At 38.9% G+C, this 5,593-nt stretch overlaps 1 long non-coding RNA gene across 1 annotated transcript; it reads right to left on the bottom strand.

The window, feature by feature from the left end:
• Positions 1 to 319: 319 nt before the first annotated feature.
• LOC143728942 (uncharacterized) lies at positions 320 to 3,295 on the bottom strand. Its single transcript, XR_013199925.1, has 5 exons — positions 3,243 to 3,295; positions 1,877 to 2,071; positions 1,324 to 1,397; positions 696 to 1,145; positions 320 to 580 (listed from the first exon to the last, which is right to left on the bottom strand). It is a non-coding gene; the product is annotated as an uncharacterized LOC143728942 (long non-coding RNA).
• Between the last annotated feature and the right edge of the window lie 2,298 nt (positions 3,296 to 5,593).

Here is a 5,593-nt window from a genome sequence, read left to right as displayed (position 1 = left end):
AAATAAAACATGGGCCAAAAAATATGTACAAATTGATGGAAACTGATTGAACATATTGAAACGTTTCAAGCCAAAAGTGTTGGAAGATAAAAGTAAAAGTAATCAACCTTTTGCTTGATTGTTTTAATGACTCCCTCATCTCTGTATATTCTTTGTATTAACATGTCGTCTTCAGTAAACGCAACAAAATCACAGCACTTCATCCTGGAAATGAATAGTTGGCCCTGCACCTCACTAAGTGTGAGACTGTTTGAGCTGTAGCACTCCATCAGAGACCCTAAGGTAGGCACAGTCCACATAGCTTCTCAAATTTGGGTACTTCACTTCTACCAGTCCAAACACAGGATCAGCTTTAGGGTCGTACACCAACCCATCTGGTGATGAGCCAAGCCACGGTGCATCGGGGTGGATGATAAAACCACAAGGGTAGTGATTTACCTCCTGAATGCAGCAGTACTCCTCAATAGCTTTGGGCTCCATCTGAAGGCCCCTCTTCATTTCTGCAGACTGATAGCCTGACCGCAAAATTCTCACCGCTAGACTTGCCGCTGAGGACTGCCCTCTCACATGGCAAACTTCTCTAGATATAAATTGATACACATAAAAACAACTTTAGTATTTATATGAGATGACAATAAATTAGTATTTAAATGAGAAAACAAAATGTGCTGAAGGTCACAGTATAATATAGTTACCTGAATCTAGAGGAGGTCACACTGGGCTTTCTCAATAAATGCCATTCCCTCATTGTGCTTTATTGTCTTGTGCCTATCTCAATTTGGTGTGCCATGACCTCTGTTGTTGTTAGAGAAGTAATGTGCAGCTGCTGATGGTGAGTCAACACAAAACAGCACCCTGTGGTACCAAGACAGTAGCCATCCAGGGGTAAGTATGGTCGTGGTGGTGCAGTGCTATGTAGACAGGTCTTTGGTGGGCTCCATGCTGGAAGTTGATAGGAGAGTAAACTCCCTTCTTGGACTTTTTCAAAAGCACTGTCCACTAAAGGCACATCCCCTGAAATCCCCATGGTGGCTATTAAAGGTGCAGATTCTCTTGAAATGCCTTCGTAAATATCCTTCACTCGTAGAACTGACATGTCTGGAAGGCCACAGGTCAGGTTACAGGCAGCTTTATACAGGTTGCTCCTGAAAACATACATAAAACACATACACAATGTTAATTAAAGGTTAATGTAATGTGCCAATTACAGTGATCATAAACCAGTCTAAAAATATATATATTTTATTGTAAAATATTTTACATTTTAAAACATATTTTCAATACATGCATGTAGTGAAACTACTTCCCATTCCAACACCTTACCTGATGCCTTCTGCCAATCCTTGGGCCTAGCTGACAATAACCACCATTTCATTTGTTGGACCAGGCTTAAAGCCCTGTAAACAAATGTTGTATAATAACTTATTTACTTTGTCAAGTCAAGTCAAGTCACCTTCCTTTATATAGCGCTTTTAAGATGCCATTCTTCTTATGATATCACGAGTTCATTAGTATTAATGGGAAGTCTTACCGATTCCAGCTAAACTAATCTATGCAGCCTAACATTGAATTATAGAAGTTTATAACGTGTTATGTGTATGCTAGGTCAAAGAGATGTGTTTTTAGTCTAGATTTGAAGTGACAGAGTGTGTCTGCTTCCAGGACAATGTTAGGAAGACTGCTTTGTGCTGTATTTAGTTTACTTTAGCTCAATGATTTACATATTCTCATAAGAAAAGATGCTGCACTATCTGTGTTATTGGGAGTTGATGTGAGAACAAGAACAAAACTTATGTTACAAAGCACAATATGTAGGATTCTACTATAATGTGTAAATTAACAATGAATTAATTGTGATAGTGTTGACCAGCCTCACCTGGGTCCTGGGTTTGTGCCATTGCTGCTCAGACCCTGTACAGGTGTGAGTCGGGGGTACAGTTGCCGCTCCCTGTTGGCTGTAATGTGCTGTTTGGAAGAGCAATGCTGCAATATGATTACATAGAGCAAGCCCTGCCACACATGAGCACTGATAGGCCACCAGCTCAACAGGTTTAGTGTGCTTGAGGACAACCTGTAAACAAAACAGATATATTGAATTGAATATATCCTGTGTTTTAGGATTCAGGCAATCATAGGCACTGTTATTACTGGAATAAATAATCATTAGTTGAATTATGTTGGTTTACACTGTAGCTAGTGTTTGAACCTTCCTTGGGCTACAGTGTCAAATGTTGGCAAGCTAACTAACTCTACTCTATGGGAATCTTAATAGGTCATATTTGTAATAAATTACTGTGTAAATACTTGTTAGAATACACAGTGTGCAGTTAGTATAGTGGTCCAGTGAACTACTGTTCTGACAGCAACAGTAGGCTGTAAGCCTGTGTCCAAACAGTGGTCTATTACAATCACTATCTGCATTAAAAAAAAAACAACAACAAAAAAAACATAAATTTATTCCCAGAAAGCAGACACTGTAAATCTTATTACATTGAGTCTGATCTCATTCCCCTAGACTCAAGTTGTGTGGTCCCTCATTTTCCCTCATAGACCTGAAGCATCTTGCCCTCACAGAAACCTCTCCTGCCTCGTTCTTGTCAGAAACTGAGAAACAAAATAATTACAATACATGGAATATCAATACACATGCACTTAGATGTTTCCTCAGCAGTGGAAACATCTTAATATAGCCTACTGTTATTTATGGTCATACAGATAAGAGTCCATCATTTACTTTGGCACTCTAGCGGTTAATAAACAGTACTGCATGCATCTTGCGGAAGAACATTGTAGCCGGAGCTACTTCTCTCTGTTTATGTCTATGGCGAGTCACGCAGGTAACGTTATGCCGTTAAGTTAACTTCCTCCAGTCCATAGTGGTTAGTCCCAATATTAACACGTATTATAGGTGTAACGTAGTGATTCAGAATAAGACAAAAACACGGTCTGAAAAATGGATCCATGATGTACTCACTCATATAGATTGTGTACATTTTGAAAATAACAAAAAGTTACGCACAGCAGCTAAGTAACGATAGTGGCATTTGTTGACGTTATTTAACAACATACTATTGTATATGTAGAGCCTGGTAATCACAGGAGAGTACCTACAAGTAATTCTACATTTAAATGCTGACAAATAACGTTAAACACTATAGTAACTTAACTGTTTGGACGTTTGCTAGCGATCTATCACGTAAACGACATCATCATAACAGTAGCATTGATAATCGATAACTTACCTTCACAGTCATGAATATAACTGGATATGTACAACTTAAATCCTTTTTCCCGTTTACTGTTTGAAGCCTTCGAGTTCTCCTGAATAAGGGGGTGTACATCATTGATGTTGTAAATCCTGAAGGCAGCGAGTGTAGAAAGACATCTTCACGGCCGCCTGATTTTTGACAGTTGACCGGAAATGACTGAGCTGGCTTATCTAAAACCAGGAAGTGACCGTGCATATAGCTCATTGAAGATGGCGCTTGAGGTGACTTTCTCCGGACGGTTTATAATAATGTATCAAGCAGAACGGACAGTGATGTTGGTCACAACAAGATGAACATTTAGAATAATTAGAGAAATTATTCCCTTCCAGTGCCGTAATATGCATCTCGTACTCGAAGACAAAACTCCCTAACTCTTTCTCAATATTCACATGCGCGGGTAAAACTCCTGTAGTGAAACTGCGCATGCGCGGGTAAAACTGCTGGGATGAAACTGCTGGGGTGAAACTATGGCTCTGCGGCTCTGCAGTCAGACCCTTCTCGCCTTTAATGCCAAGTCTCTGTGCTTCATGCTTCATTAGCATCCAGAGCTGTTCATTTAACCATGGCAGATGTACTTTACTCGAGTAAGAGAAATTTTAGCAAAATTCATTTTCAGTCATATTAACTATCCATCATAGTAACAAATCCTTTTTCTATATCACCAGACTGCAGAACATCATTCCAGTAAAGGTGCTTTAATTTCTCCTCGAATTCGAGAACCTTTGGAGAATTGGAGAATTTCAAACCTTAATTATAAGAAAGTTGACAACAAAAAACGATTTTTATATAAACAAGAAGGCTAACGCTTTTTCAATATTATACCAAAATCGATACTAGGGATTTTGGTATAATATTATTATATGCAAACACACAAAGATTGGTGAATTGCAATGAGGAACATTTAATATTTTCTTTATCTAATAAAATCTAATTTCTTCTAACTTTATTTTGTTGTGTCATAATTTAACATTGTGATATTTTGGATATTTCAGTGCATTGAAATATTCTGAACGGTAGACATTTTGAATAATGGGCTGTAAAGTAAGACTTTCATGGGGTAATGTACAAAAAATATATATTTTATTTATTTATTTTAAAAAATGAGGCGCAGTGAGGCGCAGTCAGGCGCAGCCAACACAGGCGCGCTACACATAAGGGCTTTGATCTAATTAAAAACATGCTGACATTCATCTGACCATAAAAATTATCGAGATGGGCTAAGGAGCGAAGTCAACGGGTGTGTGATAGTGGAAAAGTTTTTACAAAAGCTACCTTAATAGCCAGCCATCTCTAATGATCTAGTTGGAGCTGGGAACTCCACTATAGCTGTTACTATCGCTTCTAATGGGCGCACTTGACCTTGACGACTTCTTTTCCAAGGTACGTGATAGTTGCTTGGCCGAATTCACATTTGGCCAAATTTAAGGTCAGTGAAGCTTGATCAAGACGTTCAAACACAGTTCGCAGCAGAGAAACATGTTCTAACCAATCGGTGGAATAAACCACCAGATCGTCTAAATAAGCATTCCACTTTGGCACTCCAGACAGCACAACATTAATGAGTCATTGAAAAGTGTTCGGTGCATTGTTCATGCCGAAAGCCATAACGGAATACTGTAGAAAACTATTGGGTGTTACAAATGCCTAGATGTCAGAAGCACGGGATGTAAGAGGCACTTGCCAGTACCCCTTTAATAAATCTAATTTAGTGACATACCAAGCTGAACCGAGATTGTCAACACAGTCCTCCATGCATGGCAACGGAAAGTTGTCTGTCACAGTCACCGCATGTATTTTTCGGTAGCCAGTACAAAATCTAGCAGTACCATCACTCTTCGGCACTAACAAGAACGGGGAGCTCAAAGGACTACAATTAAATTTAGCATGTCCATGTTCCAAACAAATAGTCGACTTCCATTTTCATAACAGCTCTTTTCATTGCGTTCACGCGATACGCATGTTGCTTGATCGGGACGTCTGTACAGATTCTCTGTTGTGATATGTCTTTAAAATATTTACATGACACAGAAGATTTTCTCTTTCTGTTCAGGAGTACAGATTACATAGTCTGTATTACTCAGTTTACTTAACTCATAAGGTCAAAAATATTGTCCTAATAAAGCAGAACCCACAATAGGCAGCAATACCAACACCTGATCACCCTTGTTATAGAAGCACTGTACAGATTTACGATCGAATTGGCATTTCCTATTTTTTTGTACTCTCCAATTAATCTCTTAGCATGGTACAGGCTTTGTGCAGCCGTTCACGAAATGTACTAACATAATCCAACATGCTCACTTTAGGGCTAGACTCAAAAGACA

Source organism: Siphateles boraxobius, unplaced genomic scaffold, assembly GCF_051911475.1.
Source record: "Siphateles boraxobius isolate OS27281-9 unplaced genomic scaffold, OSU_SipBor_1 8, whole genome shotgun sequence".
Lineage (NCBI taxonomy): Eukaryota > Metazoa > Chordata > Actinopteri > Cypriniformes > Leuciscidae > Siphateles > Siphateles boraxobius.
Note: the sequence above shows the minus strand (reverse complement) of the source record. Positions and strands in the feature narration are given on the sequence as shown.